We start from the raw sequence: 16852 nt of genomic DNA on the forward strand, positions 1-16852 counted from the left end.
AAGCGCCTTGCTCAGTTTAGCAAACCAACAACGAGGAGCTTGTTTAAGACCATATAAAGATTTCCAAAGACGACAAACTTGATTAGGCTTGTCAGTCTTGAAGCCAGGTGGTAGTTGCATATATATTTCTTCTTCTAAGTCCCCATGAAGAAAATCATTGTGAACATCCATTTGATGAACCTCCCATCTCTGGGCTGCTGAGACTGCAAGAAAAAAACGAACCGTGTTCATCTTGGCGACGGGAGCAAACGTGTCCTTGTAATCAAAACCTTCATGCTGTCTATTACCAAGAGCAACTAGTCGAGCTTTAGGACATTCGACGGTTCCATCAGCATTGTATTTATTCGAGTATAGCCATTGACAACCGATGACCTTTTTCCCTGGTGGCAGAGTGGTGACGTCCCAAGTGTGTTGGTCCTCCAAGGCAGTAATTTCTGTTTTCATTGCCCCATTGAAACGATGATCTTGGACAGCTTGTGAGTATGTCTTTGGAACCACTTCAGTCGTAACCATAGCAAGGAAGGTCTGATGTTGTTTAGTAAAAACAAAGGTTGTTAGATAATTAGCAATAGGATACAGTGTCTTACCAGCGACCATTATCGAGGAGTCAAGATCAGAGAGATTATGAGCGTGAGTGGGGTTTGTCGCGTGTACTGTATTTACGGCTGGGCAAAAAAAAACGAATCCAAAAAACCGAACCGAACCCGATCCGAAAAAGTAGTACCGAACCCGAACCGAAATTGATTAAATATCCAAACGGGTTCAAAATTTTGGTATCTAAATAACCGAATCCAAATCCGACCCGAACCGAAGTATTTCGGGTACCCGAATGTATCCGAAATAGATTTATATACATAAAAATATTAATTATTTTTAGATTTAATGCATACTAAAACATCCAAAATATATAAGATACTTTCAAATTGTTTAAGATATTTGAAAATATATACAAATAGTCAAAACTAAATGTCTAAAATACTTAAAATATACTCAAAACACCAAAAATACTTGAAATATCTATTGATTATCTATCAAAATATTGAAACCAAACTAATTTATATGTTAAGTTTATGTATTTTAACATATGTTATTCAAATTTATATGTGATATTTTATTTTATTAATAGATTTTGATAAATTTAAAGTATATGATGAATTTTTAAATTTTAAAAATCATTTAAATGGGTTATCCGAACCCGAACCGAACCCGCAAAGATCCGAACCGAACCCGAACCAAAATTTAGAAATACCCGAATGGGGCTAAAATCTTTGACCCGAAAACCCGAATAGATCTTAACCAAACCTGAATGGGTATCCGAATGCCTACCCCAAACTGTATTTGTGACAAAGTTCTTTAGGAGAATGGAAGGTTTCTTAGTAAGATGTCCGCGACCAAGAACCTAAAGCAAACCCGGAGTAGAGGTCGCAGCAGGAGACGTATCAGTTGAAGAAGATGAAAATGTGTTCTTCTCAGGAGGAGACAATGGTACTGATGGCGAAGTCGTATCAGCAGGAGAAGAATACTCAAACTCAGACGGTAAAGCAGAGACTGGCATAGTATTTTCAGCAGTTGGTGTTGATGGCAGATCAACCACCGGTGATGGAGATGACGACTCAGAAGGAATCATTGGTGACGTCGTAGAAGGAGTACTCCCCCTTAATACATACATTGGTTCGAGCCAATCATCACTAGGCATATTGACTTGTAACACTGGATGTGTGACATATGATCCGTCTTTGATGCCAGGAAACATGTCTTCAAAGAAAGTAACGTCTCGGCTAATAAAGAACTCGCTGTGTTCTAGATCATATAACTTCCATCCCTTGGTTCCCAAAGGGTAACCTACAAAGATGCACTCGCGACTTCTGGCTCCAAATTTATCATTGTCCCTTGCGCGTCGATGAGCATAGCAAAGGCACCCAAAAACTCGCAAGAGATCATATGCAGGAGCTTTGCCATGAAGAAGTTCGTACGGTGTTTTTCCTTCCAGTATTGGAGATGGTGTCCGGTTGATGATATGAGCAGCTGTCATGATACTCTCACCCCAAAAATCAATAGGTAGTTGAGCTTGAAATAAGCATGCTCGAGCGATATTAAGGATATGTATGTGTTTTCTCTCAACACGTCCATTATGCTGCGGTGTATCAGCACAAGAAGTCTGAAGCTGGAAGCCATTCTTTGTGAAATAAGATTTCAGTGCCATAAATTCAGTTCCGTTATCCGAACGAACCGTCTTGACACTAGAACCGAACTGTTTTTCAGTCATGACACAAAAATTTTGAAGAAGTGTTGAGACCTCTGACTTTTCCAGCATTAAGTATGTCCATACTGCTCTGGAATAATCATCAACAATGGTTAAGAAGTAGTTTTCACCAGAAGAAGAAGGGGTACGGTATGGTCCCCGGACATAACAATGAATAAGAGAAAACGGTGCTTCAGCTTTATTAAAACTTTCAGTAAAAACCTTCCTTGTTTGTTTAGCACGAAAACAAATATCACACTGACTGAAATCACTAGGATCTATTTTAAAACTATCAAACACCGGTAGAGTAGAAAGCACTTTGTAGGATGGATGTCCAAGACGACGATGCCACAGTATCGTAGAAGAATCCTTCAACGTTGATGCTTCATTAACCCATGCGACTTTGACCCCCGTAAAGTAGTAAACCCCCTCGCGCTTTTCACCTGCTCCAATCAGAGTCCTCGAAAAACGGTCATGTAAAATACACAATGTATCAGTGAATATTGCAATACAACCAGTCTGTTTTAATAGTTTAGAAACCGAAATCAGCGTGCAGTTAAAATCAGGCACAAAAAGAATATCTTGCAAGACATAGTGTTTGCTCAGACGTAGCGCTCCATATTTGGTAGCTTTTGATCTCTGTCCATTCGGGAATGTCACCGAGGATGGTTGTATGTCAGAGATATCATGTAGTAAAGATAGATCACCCGTCATGTGGTCAGAAGCGTCTGTATCAATAATAGCATCAGTAATTTTGCTTTACCCGTCAACCGTTCCGAAGAGAGATTGGTTTGTTGATTCTGGAGAAGAGTGATCAAGGAGGTTATCTGATTATTGCTAATGGAAGCCGTTGCTTGTGAGGCACGACCGCGGCCATGACCTCTTCCACCTGATCGGCCTCCTCTTCCTCCGTGAGAACTTTGTGCTGGTGAAGTGTTGTTGTTGGGTCATTGATATTGTTCTTGGCACCACTCAAGATACCCATGTAGTAGGAAGCACTCAGAAACCTCATGTCCTTTTCGTCCACAGTGTGTACACGAGCAGTTAGGGTCTCGAGAGCGGTAACCTGTAGGTTCCAGATTTGAAGTAGAAGTAACTTGAGTAGTCTCTGTTTTTGTAGAGAATCCAATAGCATCAGAATGTAGTTCTTTTGCTTTGGTTGAGATCAAGTTATGTTCTTCACGAATCACACGAGAGTAGACTATATTGATGTCGGGTAGAGGTTCTTCATCCGTTATACGCGATCGAATGGAGGAGAATCGTGCATCATCCAAACCAAATAAAAATTTATGAACACGAGCATCTTCTCTTTCTTTTTCTATATCACCAGCTGCTTCACACGTACAAGGTCGCGATGTCTTAAGATTCTGAAGCTCTTCATCCCATAACGTTTTCAGTCTACCGTAATATTCAAGGACAGATTGCCCATCCTGCTTGCAGTTGGTGATTGCATCCTAAAGTTGATGTACTCTTGTCCCATTTTTAACAGAGAAGCGGAAGCAGAGAGTTTCCCAAAGTTTATGAGCTTCGGGAACAAACGTAACTATCAAATAGACTTTGGCATTTATTGATGTTCTGATCCATCCAACAATCATCGAGTTTGCAGCCAACCATCGAGAGAGATCCGGTTCAGTGTCAGGTTTTGGTATTATCCCGTCAATGAAACCGGTTTTCTGTTTTGCTTGTAGCGAGTTTCGAAGTTCTGTTGACCATTCCGAATAATTCTCGCTTGTGAGCAAGAAATAAGTAATAAGAGCCTCTGGATTATCTGAAGAGGTTAAGTAGTATGGAGATGAGGTATTAATAGCTGGTATGGTTGCCATAGTAGTAGAAGTAGAAGACGATGATGATGAATCAGTCGCCATGATAGAAGTAGAAGTTTAGAAGTCGTTGTTTGTCAAAAAAAATAGGTCGGAGTTTGTAAGAACTATGCCCTGATACCATGAAATATATTTTGAAAGCGTGATTTTATTGATACAATCTTATGTGTATATATACATCATGAGAAGTTTCTAATCCATCTAGGTAACGATTACGTATTTTTCTAATCCCATAAAGATAGGAAAAACATATTAGCATGTTTATCTATTTAAAATTATTTCTGGGTTGTGTTAATACCCTGAAAGAAAATCTGAAGAAGAACAATTTGAGCTGACACTTTCCGAAGATTCAGAGTCCGAAGATAAAGACAAAGATGTGACAAAAGGAGTCTTCTGGTGGTTACTATAATTTCTTGATCAGATTCTGAAAAGTTCTTCACTCCAGCCATATTTACTTGAACCATTATTCACTTTCATCGTCCATCTATTTTTGTGCGTGTTAATATTTATCAATTATCATAACTACAAGTATCCGAGCCCACTATCAGTATCAGAGGGTATTTGTCTGTTTTATAGCATCTAAATAAACATGTCTTATTAAAATGGGTAAACGACTTATTTCCACACCAGAACTATCATATAGTAACAAATCCACACAAACTTTAGATGTACTCCAATTCCACACAATTTAAGTATGTAAACCTATTTCTCCCCAAACCAAAAGTTCGAAACCCGACTCTCCCTGAATTTCGAAGAACGAACTAATACCAACAGATTCCAGCTTAAAGTAGGTTTACTATTCTGTGTTTTAAAGCTAAACCAATGTCTAACCTAATTAAACCTAACATGACCCGATTACGACTCGATTAGAAATGTAAACCGGATTAACCCAAAATTAAAACCACAAGCCTTAAATCCCCAAATCAAAAAATCTGCGCCTCTCTCTAAAGAATCGACGACGAAGAGTGTAGGAGAACGACGACAGGTAACTTCCAAACTCTCTTATCTCTCTGTTGATTTTGTTATTTTGTTTTTTGCTTTTTTTTTCAGAAATCAAACATGGATGATTCATTGACTGATGTTAACCTGGAATGGAATGAGGTTTCTGAATTCTTAGCTCCAGACTCATTACTCATTGTCTCAGGGTGTGTGAGAAAGAGAAATGGATGAGAAGGTTTTTGATTTTCGATTTTCGATTTAGGATTCTTAGGAAAACTGAAATCGATTTGTTTTTTGTTTTTACCTTTAGTAGGTGTTGGTCGGGTATGTAGTTGGATAGGAGGGTTGGGTGGGGTTTTAAAATCGGTTCGGTTCTCTGTTTACGTGTGGTTTAGGTTCTAAAATTGGAGAGCGGCTGCAGCTTCCTCATGTAGTTCTAGCAACAAGGTGACGACTCTAGAAGAAGAAGAAGCAGCCAAGGCTCAGCTAGTGCTAGTGTTTGTATCTCCAAGAAGAGGCTGATCTGGTGTGTCCGAGCATTTCAACCTAACAACAGGTTAGGTGAAATGGGAGAAATGAAGATCAGGTTGTTAGAAGAGTACAAGGCATAGGGTGAAGTGAAGAGGCCATGATCCAGAATCTTTGTGTCTATCACATTGATACTAAGACACAAAGACTCACTGGCTAATCCCTAGGCCATGGAGACTTTACTCTTTTTCCGTCATCAAGGTTTTGTCCCAAAAGGTTTTCCTTGGTGAGGTTTTTAATGAGGAAGTTCTTCAAGGTTCCAAGCTTGACTTAGGATCAGCTAAAGTCAAGCTTGAGGAGGAGTGTTAACTTGAAGAAAGGAATGGAGAAGCTAAAGGTGTTGAGTTGAGATGGATCTTGTGCAAAGATAGGGCAAGAGCTTTAGAGATTGTCTATCAAGAGTTATGAAGTCTCTAAAGATGTCCAGAAGTGATCTGATGGATGTTCTAAGCAAGGGCAAAGTCTAGGAGAGACTTAGAAGAGTGTTGAGGAGCAAATGTGCGAGTGTGCAAAGATAGGGCGAGACCGTACGGCCATGTACGGACCGGTACGACCCGAGAGATCACAACTCGCCCATTTGAGATATTTTGAGATTGTGCAAAGTCCAGGACAAGATGTGCAAGCTTAGGGTGTGATCAGAACATGTCCAGGAGGCTTTGTGCAATCTTAGGGTGTTGGGAAAAGGCCCTGGTCGTGTGGAATCAAGAAAGCATCAAGAGAAAGATGTCTTGTGGATAAGGTGGTCTTAGAAGAGAAACCAATCAGATAAGGATAAGACAAGCTGTGTGCAAGCTGTCTTTATGTGTTGTAGGGGACCATGTATCAAGACTGATATATGGGAACATACATGGCCAATCAGGAGCCAGCCTTTCCTTGACCAGATTTGAATTAACCAATCAATAGCCAGCTCCCTCTCCACCAATCAAGAGCATTCACGCAGATTGGGACTCAACCAACTCCTCATCGCAGCCATTCATCTTTCTCAGCTAATATTATCCATTAGATTTAGGTTTATGATTGTGTAAACCTATGAAGCTTATAAATAGGCTATTATGGACGAAAATGTAATATCTTAAGAGAGAGAGGGGGATTTCCCCTCCTCTTTTATCAATGAAAGGGTTTTGAAAACCAGAAACACAAATCTATTATGTAATCTCTTATTCTCTCATACTTCTAGTCTCTTAATCGCTGTCACTTATTCTCTTATACACCTATAAACACTCTCATCAAATCTCTGTTCTTAAACCACCATTAAAAGCTCTCATCTTGCTCCATTGGAACTTATACACATTCACCCACACAACCAGAGTAGTGCTCTATAAAAACTCATAGACACAAATATGCTTTGTATCTCCATCTTTCACGTACTTTTGTTTACATCTGCAATGATCATGTACATAAGCATTAGCTTTCTTTTGTCTTGATGGTTCTCAAAATCTGAAACACATAATCTTCTTATAGCTTTAGGTTGTCTTTGTTGTTTGAACAGACTTGCAGGTTGCTCATCTCATGTCTGTGCGTCCATTTCACTGCCAAAACATATTGTTTCAGCGTAGTACCTATTGGAACCAATTTGTATACATTCACTGTGCAACTTAAAAGTGAAAACAATTTGCGCTGTTTGAAGAGCAAGAGATTTATACCTATTGGAACCAATAAGAAGATGAAGATTAAAGCCTCTTATTATCCGGTAACTGTTTATAGAGCGAGAGATTTATAAAGAATTGAACCATTGGCTTCAGAACTCAAGTCTGTGACAAATCTGTCCAATAATTCAAAACTCAAGTCTTCAGCATTGGCTTCAGAACCAAAAAAAAAGTCACATGATACTCTGAAACACAACCATCTAGTTTATTGGAAGTAGTGGATATGACCATTGGAGTCGTTAAGATGAGTAGGTGTCAACGGAAGAAATGTTGGGATTCCATTTGAACCGATCAGACCAATCTCAACCACATCTCTATTAGAATCATTCATCACAAAGTTGGAGCAGATCTCCTCAAAATGGTCTGGGGTAATAGATTTTTATTCTTGATATCTTATCAACCCAGTTCAATTGATCGATTGATTCCAATTTGTTTGTATCCGATCCATCTGCCTCCCATGGCTATGTCTTCCTCTATACATGTATCCCGTCGTCTATTGTTCTTTTTTTTTCTTATTCAGTTCTCTGTATCAAGATTTCTTATATTGTAGACTCGCCAATATATCACTATCCCTATAAATTTTACTCTGCGCAATCCCGTCGTCGTCTAGGTATTCAACTTATTTCTCCGACACCAACCATACATGTTAGGCACAGTCCCCATATTCTAAATCATTTAATCTCGTTATATTTTAGGGATAGTGAAGATGGCAGACTAAATGAATTGTTTTTAAGGGGTGGACAAATGACAAACTTGCCATTAATAAATATTTAGGATTTGGTTACAAAAAAGTGGCATAAAATATAATATCTCACATGATAGTTAGATTAATTCTGTTGTTAAAGAAAAGGTAAGATTAATTAAAGTGTACTTCTCTTTTAATTAAAGAGATGAGTTGAAAATTTATAACGCCTATATATATACTGAATTTACTGATAAAATATTTCTATCCGTGAGTATGTTTATCCATTCATGGTCTATGTATAGATTATAGCACGACTAAGAGCAATTTTATTCCATATACTCTATTAAGAGTTTCTTATTATTATTTTTTTTTAGTTTTTTTCTCTAATTTAAGAAAAAAAAATTGAAAAGCGGACCATTCGCGGACAGCATAAAAAGACACGATAATCGTGCTCTAAATGGTACAAACAAATCCGTTAGATTCAATATATCATTTATTCGACACACACATAAACACATTATTCGAACGATAGGTTGATAGCCATTCCCAAACCACAAACACACATCATACACATAACTTGATTTAGATAAATAAAAGAAAACATGCACGCATAAGCGGATGTTGTTTCATAGGTTTCACAAACCTTTAGTGGATCATATAATAATTAACTTTGAGAGTGAGAGCATGCATGGATCAGGCGGAATTTACTGCGTAGAAGTAGAGATCATTGATTCGCGTATATTCAGGAGTTTTACCTCCATGCATGAAGAGGCCTTTCTTCCCATAGGCTGTGGCAGCCGTGGAAGCCGTCCAACCACGTGTATCCGGTTCATCCCCTCCTTTAAACCTCTCCCACACCGTCTCTGTGTCCAATGCGAAACCCTCTTTGGACAACGTCCCCGGACCGAAATGGCCCTTTGGATCCGGCCAGGTCTCACCTCCAAATATCAATATATGTTTTCCTACCACCGCACTCGCAAACACGCTCCTCGCCGATGGTTTCTCTCCTTTGGTCTCTACTACGGTCCATATTTGAGAGATCAAAATATTGAACTTTGTCAGACTCATAGTCACTTTTCCCATCAGTCGTAAGCGAACTCGCAAACCCATACACCACCCAAATCTTCCCTTGCACAACATGGAACCCGGCTCCTCCTCTTTTCTCGAAGTTGTCTCCAGGATCAGGTAGCTGAGCCCATTTCCCTTCAGAAACGTTATAGGCCTCGACCGTTCTGAACCGATGGGAGTTCGGCGTAACACCATAGCCTTGGCTCGTCCCACCAAATACATACACATGGTTTTCATCCGAAGCCAACGAATGGAAAGTACGAGCCTCGGGTCCTCCCTCTTCGCCGAGAACCGCCAGACGCTTCCACTCGTTCTTCACCGTATCGTACGAGTAAAAGTCGTTGTAACCTTCCGTCTTATTGCGGCCTCCGTAGACATATAGCTTAGTTCCCACGGCCACCATGCGGACGCCGAAGCTGCTTTTAGGGATGTGATGCAGCGCATCCCTTCCTCTCCACATCCTTGCGACCGTTGCCTCTTAGCTGTGGAGGGAATCAGTTTCGTTTATTAGATTCAGTAGTTAGGATTGCATTAGTAGTTGGGCTTTTCTTAGGACGTTATAATTATCTTTACAGTTAGTCGTCTTTATCTCCTAGGTTTTAGGATCTCTTTCATGTATTTATACAAACTTGTAACGTGAGTTGAGATCACGCTTTATTCATTAATCATAAGAACTTCTAGTTCATCTCTTCTCTTGATTTTGGCATTCTCTCGTGAATCAACGATCTCAGAGCTTGTCGTTGTTCGGGTATTCTCTAGACTAAACGAACTTCGTCTTTTATAAACTTGTGATGCGCCAGTTTTGGTATCAGAGCAAGGCTCGTTTTTCCGACCTAAACTTTTTCGGTTCTTTTCGACAATATTGATGGCTCCACGACGCACCAACAATAACGATCTACCGTTGAATGATTGGGAGGAGTTGCGTAGAACTCTTCGTGAGATGCAAGAAGGCATTCAAGAGACAATCCATTCCTCGATGAGGGAATTTTCTGAAACCGTGTTACAGCACCTACAACACGATCATGATAGGAGGCGCTTTCTTGATGAAGATGGTTCGACCGAAGGGGAAGATAATCCTTTCGCAGAAGAAGGACATCGTCAACATCAAAGACGGAACCTGCCAAATCATGCTCGAGAGGACAGGAGTTGGGAGATGGGATTCAAAGTGGAGATTCCCGAGTTTCATTGAGGAGTACGTGGGGAAGAACTGTTGGATTGGTTAGTTGCAGTCCAAGAGTTAGGGGCTATTTGTTTCAGCATTTGTCATCTCCATCTAGATGATTCATTTGTATGACCTATTTAGATGATCCATTCAGATTTTTGTGATTGTTTGTTTGTCCATCCAAATAGCTCATCTAGATGAATCATCTAAATGAATCTTATGTTTGATTCTTTATTTTCATTTCCATCTAAATGAGTTTAGTAAACAAATTACCAAAATACCTTTGTGTTGATTTAATCATATATTTGATATTAATTTTAACTATATTATATTTAATATAATATATTTACATTAGAATTATTTCAAAATTAACGAGTTTTTTTTGCGTTATGGGGGGGAAACAAGATTTTTTTGTTTTAGCAGAAAAACGCACTTTTCGATTTTGGCCAGAAAACGAGATTTTGCGATTTAGGCGGGAAAAAGCGTTTTTGCGGTTTTGGCGGGAAAATGAGATTTTTGGTTTTGGCGGGAAAATGGGTTTTTTTTATTTTGGCCCGAAAACAAGATTTTGCGATTTTGACGGTAAAACGCGTTTTTGCGACTTTGGCAGGAAAATGAGATTTTCGGTTTTGGCGGGAAAACGGGTTTTTTCGATTTTGGGCGGAAAACAAGATTTTGCGATTTTGGCGGGAAAACGCGTTTTTTCGGTTTGGCGGGAAAACGAGATTTTCGGTTTTGGCAGAAAAACGGAATTTTTTAATTTTGGCCGGAAAACGAGATTTTGCGATTTTGACGGAAAAATGCGTTTTTGCAGTTTTGGCGGGAAAACAAATTTTTTTCGATTTTGGCCGGAAAATGAGATTTTACGATTTTGTTGGAAAAACACATTTTGCAGTTTTTGCGGGAAAATGAGATTTTCGGTTTTGGTGGGAAAACACGTTTTTTTTTTGTTTTGGCAGGTAAACAAATAATTTCGGTTTTGGCGAGAAAAGAAAATCTTTTATTTTGACGGAAAAACGATATTTTGCAATTTTGACGTGAAAACGCGTTTTGCGATTTTTGCGGGAAAGCACGTTTTTGGGGTTTTGGCGTGAAAACGCGTATTTGCAATTTTTGCGGGAAAATACGTTATGGCGGGAAAACAGGTTATGGCGAGAAAACACATTTTTGCGATTTTGGCAGGAAAATGTGTTTTTGTTTTAGCAGAAAATGCGTTTTGGGGTTTTGGCGTGAAAACATGTTTTTTGTGATTTTCGTATGAAAACACGTTTTTTTGCAAATTTGGCGTAAAAACACGTTTTTCCAATTTTGGCGGGAAAATGCGTTTTTGTGGTTTTGTCAGTTTTCGTGTTTGACAAAATGATATTATGTTTAGGTTTGTAATTTGTGAATTACATTAAGGGCATAATAGACATTATACCATTTTGAATGAACCATCTCCATTCAAATGATCCAAATTGGTTCAGCTAGATGGACTTTAAAATTAAGCCTAAATTTCTAAAAGTCATTCGGATGATCCATCTGGATGAGTTGCACTTTTAGTGCCTAAACAAACAAAACTCTCATCTTCATCCAGATGGCCAAACAGCCCCTTATTGGAATTTAAAAGGGTTCCGGAAGAGCGGAAGGTTGTGTTGGTTGCAACCAGATTCAGAGGCAAAGCAGCCTCATGGTGGCTTCAACAAAAGGCATCACAATCTCGAGAAGGGAAATCCAGTATCAACTCATGGGCGAAGCTCGAGAAAGTGATGCGTAAGGCGTTCCTGCCGTACAACTTTGACCGCACCATGTTCACCCGACTGCAAATTTGCGCTAGGGGTCGCGTAGTGTGGATGATTATGCTGAGGAGTTCACATTGTTGCTGACTCGGAATGAGATCTTGGACAGCGAAACTTAGTTGGTGTCTCGTTTCATTGGAGGGCTTCGGTCTCAGATTCAGAACGCCATGTCGCAGTTTGATCCAATAAGCATTGCTGAAGCTCATCGGAGAGCTGTTGCCTTTGAGACACAGTTCAAAACTACGTCTCAAAACTGGTCTGCAACAAATCGTACCCGATTGCAACCTAGCGGAGGTGACACTACCGGCCAAGGACAACACAACAAAGACATGGCGGACGCGTCTAAGGTTCAAACAGGTACTCGGCCACCACAACAAACGGAAGAGCTGCGTCGATCAAACCGCCCAAATGCGTTGCGGTGTTATACTTGTGGAAAAACAGGCCATAGGCAAACAGCCTGTCCCAACGCCAATCGACGAGGCCTACTAGCTGACGACGTCAAATGGGATGATGATGGAACAGACGATCAGGAACCTCTCATTGAGCAGATTGTCGATGATCATAACGATGGTGACCAGGGAACACTATTGATGCTGAGGCGTGTGTGTCTTGCACCCATGCGCCACGATGACCAACCTTGGCTTCGTACGAACATTTTCACCTCAACTTGTACGGTGAAGGGAAAGATATGCCGGTTTGTGATTGACTCGGGGAGCTGTCGCAACGTCATTTCTGAGGAGGCTGTAACCAAGCTCGGCTTGAGACGTTCTGATCATCCAGCACCATACAAACTAGTGTGGCTTAAAGAGGGATCAACTATCCAAGTCACGCATCGTGTCCTTGTCTCTCTGTCCATCGGAGCTCACTACAAGGATAAAATTTACTGTGATGTGGTCCCTATGGACGTCAGTCACATTTTATTGGGAAGACCTTGGCAGTATGATAGAGATGTGTCTCATAGTGGCAGAAGCAATGTTTACAGTTTCTTCTTCGAGAACCGCCGGATTCTCTTGCTCCCTAATCAAGTACTGCCGCCAGAGACCCACTAACACAACCATCTGCGGATCCCCAGCTTCTTGAGGGTACTGGCTCCAGCAACACGGTACTCTTTTGTTCTTACGCCACATTTGCGCAGGAGCTGCAGACTGATAAACTCGCATTCACGTTGGTAATCAATACCGATCCTACCACAGCATCAGCAAAGGTGCCAGTTCAGCCTGTGATCGCTCACCTGATAACAGACTTCGAGGACATCTTTCCGGGTGATCTGCCTATGGGGTTACCTCCCCTGCGCGACATACAACATCAGATAGACTTGGTACCGGGAGCAGCATTGCCAAATCGCCCCCACTACCGCATGAGTCCTCAAGAGCATGAGGAACTTCGCAGGCAGGTGGAAACTCTTCTCGCTAAGTGATGTTAAGAGTTTTCAAGCTCCTAAGACAAATATTGTAGTATAGTGATTGTCGAACCAGTTCTGAGGGATATCAAAGCACTGAGAATGCAAGTACTCACTTAATCTAAGTGCAACCAATGATTTAGATGGGTTTTAAGCTATGACTAAAACTAGAAAGCAATAACAGAATGATACTTTCTTGACTAAGGGAAAAGAGAACTCATGGGCATAGGGATTAGACCTTGAGTGATCAAGTATCGAACTAAGGATGGCAAATGATCAATCAAACTATCAACCTTAAGCCTAGACACAATTCTAAGCAAGCTCTATGTCTAGATGAATGCTCATTTGCTAACATATCTCAAACATCAAATGTCTTTGGTTGAATAATATGAAAGCAATCATTACTAACAAGTCTATTAGCTATCTTAGCATCTTTAACAACAAATGTCTTTGGCAAAGTATACTAAAAGCCTAGGAAAGTTGTCTCAGGCATTTCATCAAACACCTTTCGGGTGGGAAATGCCTATTGATCAACTTTTGAGTGGCCAACTCAGAAGATGCATTAAGAATACTCTACTAGCAAGGAACAAGAATGATCTACACTAAAACATCCTAGAACTAACCTAATCACCCTTAATCTCCCTAACCCATGAATTCAAAAGGTGATTACTCACTAATCTCCATGATTCCTCTTAAACCCATATTGGATTTCAGATTAATCATGTAGAGAAATAGATAAGAAATCAACAAGAACACAAGAACATAACAATCAAAATCCAAGAGATGAACTTCTCAAGAGAGTTTTTGTGTATTTCTCAATAGATCCAAAGATAATCTCTTGGTGGTGGCTTCCAGAGTATTAAAACATAGGTTTAGAAAATAAAAACGTGCATAATAAAATGACCAAAAGGCCCTTGAGAAAACATGAATTCGGCCAAACAAATAGACGTGGAGCGACCTCGGCACGTCGCTGCGACAAGTCGCTCCGGCCTTCGGGAGCGACCTCAGTGGGTCGCTCTGAGAGGTCGCTCCAGGCTTCGCTTCGCGTCGTCTCGCCATAGAGACGCGAGCGACCTCGGGGTGTCGCTTTGGGAGGTCGCTCCGAGAGGTGTGTGAGATGCGAGCGACCTTGGTGCGTCGCTCTGGGCAAGTCGCTCTGGGCTTCCAACGGGATGAATATGGCGAGTGACTTCACGGGGTCGCTCCAGCTAGGTCGCTCTGAGATCGGGAGCGACCTTGGTAGGTCGCTCTGAGAGGTCGCTCCAGGGTCATCTAAGATGGTTCGGAGTAACGAGAACGCGAGCGACTTCATGGCGTCGCTTTAGGAAGGTCGCTCTGAGAGGTGGGACACAGCGACTTCGTGATGTCGTTCCGGGAGGTCGCTCCCATGCTCTGCTCGTTTAATGATCACCTATTTCACCTCCTTCGAGCTCCAAATGCATCCAAATGTCCCCAAGAACTCCATGTGGCACTCCTGTACCTAATAGAGACTCATGTATGCAAAATGCAACCTAAACATGTCTAAATCCTAATCTCTATGATGAAAATATTTATGAATGAATGGATAAAACAATGCAAATATGCAAGATATCAATTCCCCCAAACTTGTTCTTTTACTTGTCCACAAGTGAACTTTCTAGAACTCATAGGGAGAGAGGTTTGAAGATGGGAGCTCTTAGCCAAAAGAAACACAACTAGCACTCAATTCAACATCTAATCCAACATGAGCACACTCTCTTATTACACTCTAGCTTCTCTAGGCCTATCTCAACTCTTTTTTGCCCTTACATTCATCATCAAGCATCCACACATTCAAATCAACCAACTCTCACATTCATTAAGCACAAAACATCAGGTGGATTCTTGCAAATGGTCAGTCGGTCCAAGTCATTTGGGTAAGGGAAGACTTTTATTCAAGTGATTCAAAAGGTTCGAAACATAAAATCTTTAAGGTGGTTTACTCTTGAAACAAGTAGCCTTGACAACGCACATAATATATCTAAGAAAGGGATCAACTCATGCATACAATGCTCAATCTCCATTGTTCTACCCTTTTCCTAAACATACAATTACACAATCATTCTCAAATGTCAAACCCAACTCACATCTCTCACCAAAAGATCCTAAGAACATTAACTCCTTCTCTTTGAAATCTACAAGGGATTTTTCACAACCTCAAAATATTACTTAGCTCCTAACAACTTTGCTAGCCCCCTTTTTCTTTCTTTTTCTTTTCTTTTCAGATTTCATTTCTTTTTTTTTTTTTTTTTTTTTTTTTTAAATGGGGGCCAAGACTTTTCATAACTTGAGCTAGAGGTTTTTCTACTTATCTCAGTAAGACAATTCACTTAAACACAAAGAGTTATTTCTTTTCCTTTTTCATTGCTCCCAAATCATAATCACAACTCTCACCCCCCCCCCCCACCTATAGCTAGACAATAGAGTGCCCAATCTAGCAAGAATGAAGATCAAGCATTGTCGTTCCCGATACTCTCAACATTATGCACATGTAAGACTTTCCGAAGAAGGCCTCACTCATCAAACAATGGAAGCTTAAAAGGAGGGAAGGGTTTTGGGAGTGGTCTACCACTAGAGTTTGTCAGAATAAGATTGGCATAAAGGATGTGACAACTCAGGTGTGTATAGCCATGACTCAGTACACAAGGGACCATGAGCAAGAAGCATTAAGTTCGTTTAGTTCAAATAAGGTTGTAGTTGGCTTCAAAGACTGAGTTTCAGCAATCAACAAGTTTCAGGAAGAGTTTTCAAGGCTCGAAACATACAAGTCTTTTTGAGAGGTGCAAAAGCTACTCAGGTGCAACGTAGTGTTCTTTACAAGGCATTTAAAAATCATTGCTCCCAATGCAAGTAAATGCAACCTATATGCTCTAGACTCTCCTAGAAATGCCAATGATGCAAACTAAATGAATTTTTTTTTTATGCAAATATATATGTATTATGCAATGCATGAGACTCAAATAATCAAAGCAAACGTGATCAAATACTTGGTACCTCCCCCAAACTTAAATGACACAGTCTCTGTGTTGTCAAGGAGAGAGAGATACCCAAAAAGAGAAAACTAATATGCAAAAACGAAATGGTATATACAAGGGAAAGTAGTGGGTTACCTTCTATGGAGAATGAGTAGAGGGAGATGCTCCCTCCTCGTCGTCCTCAGGTGGTAACTCTTCAAGGTGCTCATCAGCAAAAGTGCCCATCTCTTCAATGTAGGAGGCTTGCCCGAACACAGTTGGTTTCTTCATTTTCTCCTTGATGTCAAAGTGGAGAACATGCCCTTTACCCAAATGGAGATCAATCGTGCCCGCTTTCACCTTAACAATTGCTCCTGCTGTAGCTAAGAATGGCCTTCCGAGAATCAATGGGTCTTGAGCCTCCTCACCCATCTCAAGCACCACAAAATCTGTAGGTATCTCATATTTTCCAATCTTCACAGGTAGGTCCTCTAAGATGCCCACAGGGTACTTCACTGAACGATCAGCTAACACCAGAGAGAGTTTACACTTCTTGTACTGAGTGAATCCAAGCTTCTTTGCAACAGACAAAGACATCACCCTGACACTAGCT

The 16852-nt window shown here is 40.5% G+C and overlaps 1 pseudogene; it reads right to left on the reverse strand.

Annotated features, from left to right (window-relative positions):
* Positions 1-6881: 6881 nt before the first annotated feature.
* On the reverse strand, positions 6882-10665 carry LOC106370984 (annotated as a pseudogene).
* Between the last annotated feature and the right edge of the window lie 6187 nt (positions 10666-16852).

The sequence above is a fragment of the Brassica napus genome, chromosome C6, assembly GCF_020379485.1.
Source record: "Brassica napus cultivar Da-Ae chromosome C6, Da-Ae, whole genome shotgun sequence".
Classification (NCBI taxonomy): Eukaryota; Viridiplantae; Streptophyta; class Magnoliopsida; order Brassicales; family Brassicaceae; genus Brassica; species Brassica napus.